Source organism: Hyla sarda, unplaced genomic scaffold (genome assembly GCF_029499605.1).
Source record: "Hyla sarda isolate aHylSar1 unplaced genomic scaffold, aHylSar1.hap1 scaffold_1857, whole genome shotgun sequence".
NCBI lineage: Eukaryota > Metazoa > Chordata > Amphibia > Anura > Hylidae > Hyla > Hyla sarda.
Window position 1 is genome coordinate 1 of NW_026608507.1, and position 14,415 is coordinate 14,415.

At 46.3% G+C, this 14,415-nt stretch overlaps 7 non-coding genes across 7 annotated transcripts; all 7 read left to right on the forward strand.

The window, feature by feature from the left end:
• The first annotated feature begins 144 nt into the window (after positions 1 to 144).
• On the forward strand, positions 145 to 335 carry LOC130315014 (U2 spliceosomal RNA). The gene has a single exon (XR_008862610.1). It is a non-coding gene; the product is annotated as a U2 spliceosomal RNA (small nuclear RNA).
• A 2,089-nt stretch (positions 336 to 2,424) lies between these two features.
• Positions 2,425 to 2,615, forward strand: LOC130315026 (U2 spliceosomal RNA). Its single transcript, XR_008862621.1, has one exon. It is a non-coding gene; the product is annotated as a U2 spliceosomal RNA (small nuclear RNA).
• A 2,091-nt stretch (positions 2,616 to 4,706) lies between these two features.
• On the forward strand, positions 4,707 to 4,897 carry LOC130315038 (U2 spliceosomal RNA). Its single transcript, XR_008862631.1, has one exon. It is a non-coding gene; the product is annotated as a U2 spliceosomal RNA (small nuclear RNA).
• Positions 4,898 to 6,983: 2,086 nt separating this feature from the next.
• LOC130315039 (U2 spliceosomal RNA) lies at positions 6,984 to 7,174 on the forward strand. The gene has a single exon (XR_008862632.1). It is a non-coding gene; the product is annotated as a U2 spliceosomal RNA (small nuclear RNA).
• Positions 7,175 to 9,264: 2,090 nt separating this feature from the next.
• On the forward strand, positions 9,265 to 9,455 carry LOC130315041 (U2 spliceosomal RNA). Its single transcript, XR_008862633.1, has one exon. It is a non-coding gene; the product is annotated as a U2 spliceosomal RNA (small nuclear RNA).
• Positions 9,456 to 11,539: 2,084 nt separating this feature from the next.
• On the forward strand, positions 11,540 to 11,730 carry LOC130315015 (U2 spliceosomal RNA). Its single transcript, XR_008862611.1, has one exon. It is a non-coding gene; the product is annotated as a U2 spliceosomal RNA (small nuclear RNA).
• Positions 11,731 to 13,820: 2,090 nt separating this feature from the next.
• On the forward strand, positions 13,821 to 14,011 carry LOC130315016 (U2 spliceosomal RNA). Its single transcript, XR_008862612.1, has one exon. It is a non-coding gene; the product is annotated as a U2 spliceosomal RNA (small nuclear RNA).
• Positions 14,012 to 14,415: the final 404 nt, after the last annotated feature.

The window sequence follows — 14,415 nt, forward strand, 5'->3', positions numbered from 1 at the left end:
GGGTTTAGGTTCTGCTGTGTGTACTGGTGGTTGACTGCCCCCCAGCCCAGAGTGTGCATGGAAAATTGTCTGGCAGCCTCCCTGACAGCAAGCAGTGATAGTGCCCATGAAGGGGACCTTGTTGGGCCCGCCCCTTTCACGGTTATCGCTTCTCGGCCTTTTGGCTAAGATCAAGTGTAGTATCTGTTCTTATCAGTTTAATATCTGATACGTCCCCTATCTGGGGACCATATATTAAATGGATTTTTGAGAACGGGGGCCGATTTCGAAGCTTGCTTCCGTCGCCCTATGCATTGACCCGATATGGCAGTATCTTCGGGTACAGTGCACCACCCCCTTACAGGGTTAAAAAGAAAGATTCCTACTTTCATTGCTACCTGCTTGCTGGCTAGCCAGCTAGCCAGCCCTGTGGGCCTTGCTGCTGCTGCAGCCAAAAAACAAAAGGTGGTGCTGCTGCTGCTTCTGCTGCTTCTGCTTCTGCTTGTGTCTGGCCCCTGTTGGAGCGTCCAGGCACAGGACTTCTGCTGCTGCTGACTAAATGGCCTCCTTAATTGGATCATTTGAGTAGCCAGCACACCTGTGCAGGTAGGGCATGACATGATAGGCAGCTGCCTTGATAGCGGGTGGGTGCTGAATGTTCCTAATTGACAAAATAAGATTAATGCTTATGAAGAAATATAAAATCTCATCCCTTCCCCAATATCGCGCCACACCCCTACCCCTTAATTCCCTGGTTGAACGTGATGGACATATGTCTTTTTTCGACCGTACTAACTATGTAACTATGTAACATAACATGGGGGGGGGGGGTCTCCTGGCTGTTCACACAGGTGTGTCATTGCTGTACATTGACCATGCATTGCTTCTGTGGTATTGCAAAGGCAAAGACAAATGCTTCCAGCCATCCATTGCACTAATGGATTGGTCATCAGCTGGCTGTCTATGTCCCGCATCAATATAGACCAAAGTACAGAGGGTTAGGCTATGCTATTGTGCACCTACCTGATGCATCAGAAGGTGCGAGGCCCTTGCTAAATTCTGTGCACAGACTTTGAGATCTATGCTTTAGACTGTATCTAAACCTGCTCCAACATGGACTGACATTCTGGCCTACTTTCAGCCGATGCGACTTGTCTGTCGCTGAACAGTCGCTTTTTATGTATTCAGCACCTATGTATAATGTTGTAAAAATGCTCTAGAAGCTAAAGTCGCAGAAATGTCACACATATTTGGCCTGCAACTTTCTGTGCGACAAATTCAGACAGGAAAAATCAGTATAAATCCTTAGAAAATTATCCCCCAGTGTCTCCATCTGCTGGCGGTATTGAATAAGCATTGCTGCACTGATGGGGTATGCATTAGACGAAAAAAAAGAAGAAAAAGAAGAATAATACGCCCAGAAAAGAGGCGAAAAGGAGAAAAACGTAAAAAAACGTGAAAAAAAAGTAAGAGGAAGAGAAGGGAAAAAAAGGTGGAAATGGGTTTAAAAGTGATTTCGGCGGAGAAATATATATATATATATATATATATATATATATATATATATATATATGCGCACACACACACATAGATATAAACGTATTCTCCGTTGAGATATTGCAGCCGCTGCTGTGTCCAGGCCCAGGAGCCTTAGCACTGTGCTGTGATGTCACTCAATACCACTGACATCACTAGGTGTAAACAACATCTCTCCTTTGCTGTGTATGTGACTATGGAGCTGTTTGGTGATGTCGTCTATTACGGCCTTCATAGAAGCAACAGGAGATTGTTGCATCCATCTTGAACCCTCAGAACTACAGTGCTATGATGTCACTCACTTCCACAGGCCTTGCAGAGTGTAAACAACAACAACCCAGCTTTGTTGTGTATGTAACCAAAGGGATTTGTGATGTCACCTAGAACCTTCACAGCAGCGACAGCTTTATGAGGAGCATCAGCACTGCTCTGCCTGAGCAGAACCATCACCGCCATAGGTTGTCAAATAACCCGGATTTAACCCACACAGGTAAGTCCAATGGGGTGCAGGCATGTCCTCTATGCTTACAGCTTCCCGTGGGTGTTGGTTTGATACCGTTTGGGGACAGCCAAGGAGGCATCTGCAGGCAACAAAGGTAGGTGTGTGCTTGTGTGTGTGTTTCCTATGCAGATCCTAAGCCCAGTGTCACATGCAAGTAGGAGGAGTAAGAAGGGTTCCTGGCAAATCCGGGTTATGGATTGCATTTAAAAAGGCCCCGTGGGAGTGCAATGGGCCCCTGTCTTGCTGCTTAGCAATAATGGTATGGGTTTAGGTTCTGCTGTGTGTACTGGTGGTTGACTGCCCCCCAGCCCAGAGTGTGCATGGAAAATTGTCTGGCAGCCTCCCTGACAGCAAGCAGTGATAGTGCCCATGAAGGGGACCTTGTTGGGCCCGCCCCTTTCACGGTTATCGCTTCTCGGCCTTTTGGCTAAGATCAAGTGTAGTATCTGTTCTTATCAGTTTAATATCTGATACGTCCCCTATCTGGGGACCATATATTAAATGGATTTTTGAGAACGGGGGCCGATTTCGAAGCTTGCTTCCGTCGCCCTATGCATTGACCCGATATGGCAGTATCTTCGGGTACAGTGCACCACCCCCTTACAGGGTTAAAAAGAAAGATTCCTACTTTCATTGCTACCTGCTTGCTGGCTAGCCAGCTAGCCAGCCCTGTGGGCCTTGCTGCTGCTGCAGCCAAAAAACAAAAGGTGGTGCTGCTGCTGCTTCTGCTGCTTCTGCTTCTGCTTGTGTCTGGCCCCTGTTGGAGCGTCCAGGCACAGGACTTCTGCTGCTGCTGACTAAATGGCCTCCTTAATTGGATCATTTGAGTAGCCAGCACACCTGTGCAGGTAGGGCATGACATGATAGGCAGCTGCCTTGATAGCGGGTGGGTGCTGAATGTTCCTAATTGACAAAATAAGATTAATGCTTATGAAGAAATATAAAATCTCATCCCTTCCCCAATATCGCGCCACACCCCTACCCCTTAATTCCCTGGTTGAACGTGATGGACATATGTCTTTTTTCGACCGTACTAACTATGTAACTATGTAACATAACATGGGGGGGGGGGGTCTCCTGGCTGTTCACACAGGTGTGTCATTGCTGTACATTGACCATGCATTGCTTCTGTGGTATTGCAAAGGCAAAGACAAATGCTTCCAGCCATCCATTGCACTAATGGATTGGTCATCAGCTGGCTGTCTATGTCCCGCATCAATATAGACCAAAGTACAGAGGGTTAGGCTATGCTATTGTGCACCTACCTGATGCATCAGAAGGTGCGAGGCCCTTGCTAAATTCTGTGCACAGACTTTGAGATCTATGCTTTAGACTGTATCTAAACCTGCTCCAACATGGACTGACATTCTGGCCTACTTTCAGCCGATGCGACTTGTCTGTCGCTGAACAGTCGCTTTTTATGTATTCAGCACCTATGTATAATGTTGTAAAAATGCTCTAGAAGCTAAAGTCGCAGAAATGTCACACATATTTGGCCTGCAACTTTCTGTGCGACAAATTCAGACAGGAAAAATCAGTATAAATCCTTAGAAAATTATCCCCCAGTGTCTCCATCTGCTGGCGGTATTGAATAAGCATTGCTGCACTGATGGGGTATGCATTAGACGAAAAAAAAGAAGAAAAAGAAGAATAATACGCCCAGAAAAGAGGCGAAAAGGAGAAAAACGTAAAAAAACGTGAAAAAAAAGTAAGAGGAAGAGAAGGGAAAAAAAGGTGGAAATGGGTTTAAAAGTGATTTCGGCGGAGAAATATATATATATATATATATATATATATATATATATATATATATATATGCGCACACACACACATAGATATAAACGTATTCTCCGTTGAGATATTGCAGCCGCTGCTGTGTCCAGGCCCAGGAGCCTTAGCACTGTGCTGTGATGTCACTCAATACCACTGACATCACTAGGTGTAAACAACATCTCTCCTTTGCTGTGTATGTGACTATGGAGCTGTTTGGTGATGTCGTCTATTACGGCCTTCATAGAAGCAACAGGAGATTGTTGCATCCATCTTGAACCCTCAGAACTACAGTGCTATGATGTCACTCACTTCCACAGGCCTTGCAGAGTGTAAACAACAACAACCCAGCTTTGTTGTGTATGTAACCAAAGGGATTTGTGATGTCACCTAGAACCTTCACAGCAGCGACAGCTTTATGAGGAGCATCAGCACTGCTCTGCCTGAGCAGAACCATCACCGCCATAGGTTGTCAAATAACCCGGATTTAACCCACACAGGTAAGTCCAATGGGGTGCAGGCATGTCCTCTATGCTTACAGCTTCCCGTGGGTGTTGGTTTGATACCGTTTGGGGACAGCCAAGGAGGCATCTGCAGGCAACAAAGGTAGGTGTGTGCTTGTGTGTGTGTTTCCTATGCAGATCCTAAGCCCAGTGTCACATGCAAGTAGGAGGAGTAAGAAGGGTTCCTGGCAAATCCGGGTTATGGATTGCATTTAAAAAGGCCCCGTGGGAGTGCAATGGGCCCCTGTCTTGCTGCTTAGCAATAATGGTATGGGTTTAGGTTCTGCTGTGTGTACTGGTGGTTGACTGCCCCCCAGCCCAGAGTGTGCATGGAAAATTGTCTGGCAGCCTCCCTGACAGCAAGCAGTGATAGTGCCCATGAAGGGGACCTTGTTGGGCCCGCCCCTTTCACGGTTATCGCTTCTCGGCCTTTTGGCTAAGATCAAGTGTAGTATCTGTTCTTATCAGTTTAATATCTGATACGTCCCCTATCTGGGGACCATATATTAAATGGATTTTTGAGAACGGGGGCCGATTTCGAAGCTTGCTTCCGTCGCCCTATGCATTGACCCGATATGGCAGTATCTTCGGGTACAGTGCACCACCCCCTTACAGGGTTAAAAAGAAAGATTCCTACTTTCATTGCTACCTGCTTGCTGGCTAGCCAGCTAGCCAGCCCTGTGGGCCTTGCTGCTGCTGCAGCCAAAAAACAAAAGGTGGTGCTGCTGCTGCTTCTGCTGCTTCTGCTTCTGCTTGTGTCTGGCCCCTGTTGGAGCGTCCAGGCACAGGACTTCTGCTGCTGCTGACTAAATGGCCTCCTTAATTGGATCATTTGAGTAGCCAGCACACCTGTGCAGGTAGGGCATGACATGATAGGCAGCTGCCTTGATAGCGGGTGGGTGCTGAATGTTCCTAATTGACAAAATAAGATTAATGCTTATGAAGAAATATAAAATCTCATCCCTTCCCCAATATCGCGCCACACCCCTACCCCTTAATTCCCTGGTTGAACGTGATGGACATATGTCTTTTTTCGACCGTACTAACTATGTAACTATGTAACATAACATGGGGGGGGGGGTCTCCTGGCTGTTCACACAGGTGTGTCATTGCTGTACATTGACCATGCATTGCTTCTGTGGTATTGCAAAGGCAAAGACAAATGCTTCCAGCCATCCATTGCACTAATGGATTGGTCATCAGCTGGCTGTCTATGTCCCGCATCAATATAGACCAAAGTACAGAGGGTTAGGCTATGCTATTGTGCACCTACCTGATGCATCAGAAGGTGCGAGGCCCTTGCTAAATTCTGTGCACAGACTTTGAGATCTATGCTTTAGACTGTATCTAAACCTGCTCCAACATGGACTGACATTCTGGCCTACTTTCAGCCGATGCGACTTGTCTGTCGCTGAACAGTCGCTTTTTATGTATTCAGCACCTATGTATAATGTTGTAAAAATGCTCTAGAAGCTAAAGTCGCAGAAATGTCACACATATTTGGCCTGCAACTTTCTGTGCGACAAATTCAGACAGGAAAAATCAGTATAAATCCTTAGAAAATTATCCCCCAGTGTCTCCATCTGCTGGCGGTATTGAATAAGCATTGCTGCACTGATGGGGTATGCATTAGACGAAAAAAAAGAAGAAAAAGAAGAATAATACGCCCAGAAAAGAGGCGAAAAGGAGAAAAACGTAAAAAAACGTGAAAAAAAAGTAAGAGGAAGAGAAGGGAAAAAAAGGTGGAAATGGGTTTAAAAGTGATTTCGGCGGAGAAATATATATATATATATATATATATATATATATATATATATATATGCGCACACACACACATAGATATAAACGTATTCTCCGTTGAGATATTGCAGCCGCTGCTGTGTCCAGGCCCAGGAGCCTTAGCACTGTGCTGTGATGTCACTCAATACCACTGACATCACTAGGTGTAAACAACATCTCTCCTTTGCTGTGTATGTGACTATGGAGCTGTTTGGTGATGTCGTCTATTACGGCCTTCATAGAAGCAACAGGAGATTGTTGCATCCATCTTGAACCCTCAGAACTACAGTGCTATGATGTCACTCACTTCCACAGGCCTTGCAGAGTGTAAACAACAACAACCCAGCTTTGTTGTGTATGTAACCAAAGGGATTTGTGATGTCACCTAGAACCTTCACAGCAGCGACAGCTTTATGAGGAGCATCAGCACTGCTCTGCCTGAGCAGAACCATCACCGCCATAGGTTGTCAAATAACCCGGATTTAACCCACACAGGTAAGTCCAATGGGGTGCAGGCATGTCCTCTATGCTTACAGCTTCCCGTGGGTGTTGGTTTGATACCGTTTGGGGACAGCCAAGGAGGCATCTGCAGGCAACAAAGGTAGGTGTGTGCTTGTGTGTGTGTTTCCTATGCAGATCCTAAGCCCAGTGTCACATGCAAGTAGGAGGAGTAAGAAGGGTTCCTGGCAAATCCGGGTTATGGATTGCATTTAAAAAGGCCCCGTGGGAGTGCAATGGGCCCCTGTCTTGCTGCTTAGCAATAATGGTATGGGTTTAGGTTCTGCTGTGTGTACTGGTGGTTGACTGCCCCCCAGCCCAGAGTGTGCATGGAAAATTGTCTGGCAGCCTCCCTGACAGCAAGCAGTGATAGTGCCCATGAAGGGGACCTTGTTGGGCCCGCCCCTTTCACGGTTATCGCTTCTCGGCCTTTTGGCTAAGATCAAGTGTAGTATCTGTTCTTATCAGTTTAATATCTGATACGTCCCCTATCTGGGGACCATATATTAAATGGATTTTTGAGAACGGGGGCCGATTTCGAAGCTTGCTTCCGTCGCCCTATGCATTGACCCGATATGGCAGTATCTTCGGGTACAGTGCACCACCCCCTTACAGGGTTAAAAAGAAAGATTCCTACTTTCATTGCTACCTGCTTGCTGGCTAGCCAGCTAGCCAGCCCTGTGGGCCTTGCTGCTGCTGCAGCCAAAAAACAAAAGGTGGTGCTGCTGCTGCTTCTGCTGCTTCTGCTTCTGCTTGTGTCTGGCCCCTGTTGGAGCGTCCAGGCACAGGACTTCTGCTGCTGCTGACTAAATGGCCTCCTTAATTGGATCATTTGAGTAGCCAGCACACCTGTGCAGGTAGGGCATGACATGATAGGCAGCTGCCTTGATAGCGGGTGGGTGCTGAATGTTCCTAATTGACAAAATAAGATTAATGCTTATGAAGAAATATAAAATCTCATCCCTTCCCCAATATCGCGCCACACCCCTACCCCTTAATTCCCTGGTTGAACGTGATGGACATATGTCTTTTTTCGACCGTACTAACTATGTAACTATGTAACATAACATGGGGGGGGGGGGGGGTCTCCTGGCTGTTCACACAGGTGTGTCATTGCTGTACATTGACCATGCATTGCTTCTGTGGTATTGCAAAGGCAAAGACAAATGCTTCCAGCCATCCATTGCACTAATGGATTGGTCATCAGCTGGCTGTCTATGTCCCGCATCAATATAGACCAAAGTACAGAGGGTTAGGCTATGCTATTGTGCACCTACCTGATGCATCAGAAGGTGCGAGGCCCTTGCTAAATTCTGTGCACAGACTTTGAGATCTATGCTTTAGACTGTATCTAAACCTGCTCCAACATGGACTGACATTCTGGCCTACTTTCAGCCGATGCGACTTGTCTGTCGCTGAACAGTCGCTTTTTATGTATTCAGCACCTATGTATAATGTTGTAAAAATGCTCTAGAAGCTAAAGTCGCAGAAATGTCACACATATTTGGCCTGCAACTTTCTGTGCGACAAATTCAGACAGGAAAAATCAGTATAAATCCTTAGAAAATTATCCCCCAGTGTCTCCATCTGCTGGCGGTATTGAATAAGCATTGCTGCACTGATGGGGTATGCATTAGACGAAAAAAAAGAAGAAAAAGAAGAATAATACGCCCAGAAAAGAGGCGAAAAGGAGAAAAACGTAAAAAAACGTGAAAAAAAAGTAAGAGGAAGAGAAGGGAAAAAAAGGTGGAAATGGGTTTAAAAGTGATTTCGGCGGAGAAATATATATATATATATATATATATATATATATATATATATATATGCGCACACACACACATAGATATAAACGTATTCTCCGTTGAGATATTGCAGCCGCTGCTGTGTCCAGGCCCAGGAGCCTTAGCACTGTGCTGTGATGTCACTCAATACCACTGACATCACTAGGTGTAAACAACATCTCTCCTTTGCTGTGTATGTGACTATGGAGCTGTTTGGTGATGTCGTCTATTACGGCCTTCATAGAAGCAACAGGAGATTGTTGCATCCATCTTGAACCCTCAGAACTACAGTGCTATGATGTCACTCACTTCCACAGGCCTTGCAGAGTGTAAACAACAACAACCCAGCTTTGTTGTGTATGTAACCAAAGGGATTTGTGATGTCACCTAGAACCTTCACAGCAGCGACAGCTTTATGAGGAGCATCAGCACTGCTCTGCCTGAGCAGAACCATCACCGCCATAGGTTGTCAAATAACCCGGATTTAACCCACACAGGTAAGTCCAATGGGGTGCAGGCATGTCCTCTATGCTTACAGCTTCCCGTGGGTGTTGGTTTGATACCGTTTGGGGACAGCCAAGGAGGCATCTGCAGGCAACAAAGGTAGGTGTGTGCTTGTGTGTGTGTTTCCTATGCAGATCCTAAGCCCAGTGTCACATGCAAGTAGGAGGAGTAAGAAGGGTTCCTGGCAAATCCGGGTTATGGATTGCATTTAAAAAGGCCCCGTGGGAGTGCAATGGGCCCCTGTCTTGCTGCTTAGCAATAATGGTATGGGTTTAGGTTCTGCTGTGTGTACTGGTGGTTGACTGCCCCCCAGCCCAGAGTGTGCATGGAAAATTGTCTGGCAGCCTCCCTGACAGCAAGCAGTGATAGTGCCCATGAAGGGGACCTTGTTGGGCCCGCCCCTTTCACGGTTATCGCTTCTCGGCCTTTTGGCTAAGATCAAGTGTAGTATCTGTTCTTATCAGTTTAATATCTGATACGTCCCCTATCTGGGGACCATATATTAAATGGATTTTTGAGAACGGGGGCCGATTTCGAAGCTTGCTTCCGTCGCCCTATGCATTGACCCGATATGGCAGTATCTTCGGGTACAGTGCACCACCCCCTTACAGGGTTAAAAAGAAAGATTCCTACTTTCATTGCTACCTGCTTGCTGGCTAGCCAGCTAGCCAGCCCTGTGGGCCTTGCTGCTGCTGCAGCCAAAAAACAAAAGGTGGTGCTGCTGCTGCTTCTGCTGCTTCTGCTTCTGCTTGTGTCTGGCCCCTGTTGGAGCGTCCAGGCACAGGACTTCTGCTGCTGCTGACTAAATGGCCTCCTTAATTGGATCATTTGAGTAGCCAGCACACCTGTGCAGGTAGGGCATGACATGATAGGCAGCTGCCTTGATAGCGGGTGGGTGCTGAATGTTCCTAATTGACAAAATAAGATTAATGCTTATGAAGAAATATAAAATCTCATCCCTTCCCCAATATCGCGCCACACCCCTACCCCTTAATTCCCTGGTTGAACGTGATGGACATATGTCTTTTTTCGACCGTACTAACTATGTAACTATGTAACATAACATGGGGGGGGGGGGGGTCTCCTGGCTGTTCACACAGGTGTGTCATTGCTGTACATTGACCATGCATTGCTTCTGTGGTATTGCAAAGGCAAAGACAAATGCTTCCAGCCATCCATTGCACTAATGGATTGGTCATCAGCTGGCTGTCTATGTCCCGCATCAATATAGACCAAAGTACAGAGGGTTAGGCTATGCTATTGTGCACCTACCTGATGCATCAGAAGGTGCGAGGCCCTTGCTAAATTCTGTGCACAGACTTTGAGATCTATGCTTTAGACTGTATCTAAACCTGCTCCAACATGGACTGACATTCTGGCCTACTTTCAGCCGATGCGACTTGTCTGTCGCTGAACAGTCGCTTTTTATGTATTCAGCACCTATGTATAATGTTGTAAAAATGCTCTAGAAGCTAAAGTCGCAGAAATGTCACACATATTTGGCCTGCAACTTTCTGTGCGACAAATTCAGACAGGAAAAATCAGTATAAATCCTTAGAAAATTATCCCCCAGTGTCTCCATCTGCTGGCGGTATTGAATAAGCATTGCTGCACTGATGGGGTATGCATTAGACGAAAAAAAAGAAGAAAAAGAAGAATAATACGCCCAGAAAAGAGGCGAAAAGGAGAAAAACGTAAAAAAAACGTGAAAAAAAAGTAAGAGGAAGAGAAGGGAAAAAAAGGTGGAAATGGGTTTAAAAGTGATTTCGGCGGAGAAATATATATATATATATATATATATATATATATATATATGCGCACACACACACATAGATATAAACGTATTCTCCGTTGAGATATTGCAGCCGCTGCTGTGTCCAGGCCCAGGAGCCTTAGCACTGTGCTGTGATGTCACTCAATACCACTGACATCACTAGGTGTAAACAACATCTCTCCTTTGCTGTGTATGTGACTATGGAGCTGTTTGGTGATGTCGTCTATTACGGCCTTCATAGAAGCAACAGGAGATTGTTGCATCCATCTTGAACCCTCAGAACTACAGTGCTATGATGTCACTCACTTCCACAGGCCTTGCAGAGTGTAAACAACAACAACCCAGCTTTGTTGTGTATGTAACCAAAGGGATTTGTGATGTCACCTAGAACCTTCACAGCAGCGACAGCTTTATGAGGAGCATCAGCACTGCTCTGCCTGAGCAGAACCATCACCGCCATAGGTTGTCAAATAACCCGGATTTAACCCACACAGGTAAGTCCAATGGGGTGCAGGCATGTCCTCTATGCTTACAGCTTCCCGTGGGTGTTGGTTTGATACCGTTTGGGGACAGCCAAGGAGGCATCTGCAGGCAACAAAGGTAGGTGTGTGCTTGTGTGTGTGTTTCCTATGCAGATCCTAAGCCCAGTGTCACATGCAAGTAGGAGGAGTAAGAAGGGTTCCTGGCAAATCCGGGTTATGGATTGCATTTAAAAAGGCCCCGTGGGAGTGCAATGGGCCCCTGTCTTGCTGCTTAGCAATAATGGTATGAGTTTAGGTTCTGCTGTGTGTACTGGTGGTTGACTGCCCCCCAGCCCAGAGTGTGCATGGAAAATTGTCTGGCAGCCTCCCTGACAGCAAGCAGTGATAGTGCCCATGAAGGGGACCTTGTTGGGCCCGCCCCTTTCACGGTTATCGCTTCTCGGCCTTTTGGCTAAGATCAAGTGTAGTATCTGTTCTTATCAGTTTAATATCTGATACGTCCCCTATCTGGGGACCATATATTAAATGGATTTTTGAGAACGGGGGCCGATTTCGAAGCTTGCTTCCGTCGCCCTATGCATTGACCCGATATGGCAGTATCTTCGGGTACAGTGCACCACCCCCTTACAGGGTTAAAAAGAAAGATTCCTACTTTCATTGCTACCTGCTTGCTGGCTAGCCAGCTAGCCAGCCCTGTGGGCCTTGCTGCTGCTGCAGCCAAAAAACAAAAGGTGGTGCTGCTGCTGCTTCTGCTGCTTCTGCTTCTGCTTGTGTCTGGCCCCTGTTGGAGCGTCCAGGCACAGGACTTCTGCTGCTGCTGACTAAATGGCCTCCTTAATTGGATCATTTGAGTAGCCAGCACACCTGTGCAGGTAGGGCATGACATGATAGGCAGCTGCCTTGATAGCGGGTGGGTGCTGAATGTTCCTAATTGACAAAATAAGATTAATGCTTATGAAGAAATATAAAATCTCATCCCTTCCCCAATATCGCGCCACACCCCTACCCCTTAATTCCCTGGTTGAACGTGATGGACATATGTCTTTTTTCGACCGTACTAACTATGTAACTATGTAACATAACATGGGGGGGGGGGGGTCTCCTGGCTGTTCACACAGGTGTGTCATTGCTGTACATTGACCATGCATTGCTTCTGTGGTATTGCAAAGGCAAAGACAAATGCTTCCAGCCATCCATTGCACTAATGGATTGGTCATCAGCTGGCTGTCTATGTCCCGCATCAATATAGACCAAAGTACAGAGGGTTAGGCTATGCTATTGTGCACCTACCTGATGCATCAGAAGGTGCGAGGCCCTTGCTAAATTCTGTGCACAGACTTTGAGATCTATGCTTTAGACTGTATCTAAACCTGCTCCAACATGGACTGACATTCTGGCCTACTTTCAGCCGATGCGACTTGTCTGTCGCTGAACAGTCGCTTTTTATGTATTCAGCACCTATGTATAATGTTGTAAAAATGCTCTAGAAGCTAAAGTCGCAGAAATGTCACACATATTTGGCCTGCAACTTTCTGTGCGACAAATTCAGACAGGAAAAATCAGTATAAATCCTTAGAAAATTATCCCCCAGTGTCTCCATCTGCTGGCGGTATTGAATAAGCATTGCTGCACTGATGGGGTATGCATTAGACGAAAAAAAAGAAGAAAAAGAAGAATAATACGCCCAGAAAAGAGGCGAAAAGGAGAAAAACGTAAAAAAACGTGAAAAAAAAGTAAGAGGAAGAGAAGGGAAAAAAAGGTGGAAATGGGTTTAAAAGTGATTTCGGCGGAGAAATATATATATATATATATATATATATATATATATATATATATATATGCGCACACACACACATAGATATAAACGTATTCTCCGTTGAGATATTGCAGCCGCTGCTGTGTCCAGGCCCAGGAGCCTTAGCACTGTGCTGTGATGTCACTCAATACCACTGACATCACTAGGTGTAAACAACATCTCTCCTTTGCTGTGTATGTGACTATGGAGCTGTTTGGTGATGTCGTCTATTACGGCCTTCATAGAAGCAACAGGAGATTGTTGCATCCATCTTGAACCCTCAGAACTACAGTGCTATGATGTCACTCACTTCCACAGGCCTTGCAGAGTGTAAACAACAACAACCCAGCTTTGTTGTGTATGTAACCAAAGGGATTTGTGATGTCACCTAGAACCTTCACAGCAGCGACAGCTTTATGAGGAGCATCAGCACTGCTCTGCCTGAGCAGAACCATCACCGCCATAGGTTGTCAAATAACCCGGATTTAACCCACACAGGTAAGTCCAATGGGGTGCAGGCATGTCCTCTATGCTTACAGCTTCCCGTGGGTGTTGGTTTGATACCGTTTGGGGACAGCCAAGGAGGCATCTGCAGGCAACAAAGGTAGGTGTGTGCTTGTGTGTGTGTTTCCTATGCAGATCCTAAGCCCAGTGTCACATGCAAGTAGGAGGAGTAAGAAGGGTTCCTGGCAAATCCGGGTTATGGATTGCATTTAAAAAGGCCCCGTGGGAGTGCAATGGGCCCCTGTCTTGCTGCTTAGCAATAATGGTATGGGTTTAGGTTCTGCTGTGTGTACTGGTGGTTGACTGCCCCCCAGCCCAGAGTGTGCATGGAAAATTGTCTGGCAGCCTCCCTGACAGCAAGCAGTGATAGTGCCCATGAAGGGGACCTTGTTGGGCCCGCCCCTTTCACGGTTATCGCTTCTCGGCCTTTTGGCTAAGATCAAGTGTAGTATCTGTTCTTATCAGTTTAATATCTGATACGTCCCCTATCTGGGGACCATATATTAAATGGATTTTTGAGAACGGGGGCCGATTTCGAAGCTTGCTTCCGTCGCCCTATGCATTGACCCGATATGGCAGTATCTTCGGGTACAGTGCACCACCCCCTTACAGGGTTAAAAAGAAAGATTCCTACTTTCATTGCTACCTGCTTGCTGGCTAGCCAGCTAGCCAGCCCTGTGGGCCTTGCTGCTGCTGCAGCCAAAAAACAAAAGGTGGTGCTGCTGCTGCTTCTGCTGCTTCTGCTTCTGCTTGTGTCTGGCCCCTGTTGGAGCATCCAGGCACAGGACTTCTGCTGCTGCTGACTAAATGGCCTCCTTAATTGGATCATTTGAGTAGCCAGCACACCTGTGCAGGTAGGGCATGACATGATAGGCAGCTGCCTTGATAGCGGGTGGGTGCTGAATGTTCCTAATTGACAAAATAAGATTAATGCTTATGAAGAAATATAAAATCTCATCCCTTCCCCAATATCGCGCCACACCCCTACCCCTTAATTCCCTGGTTGAA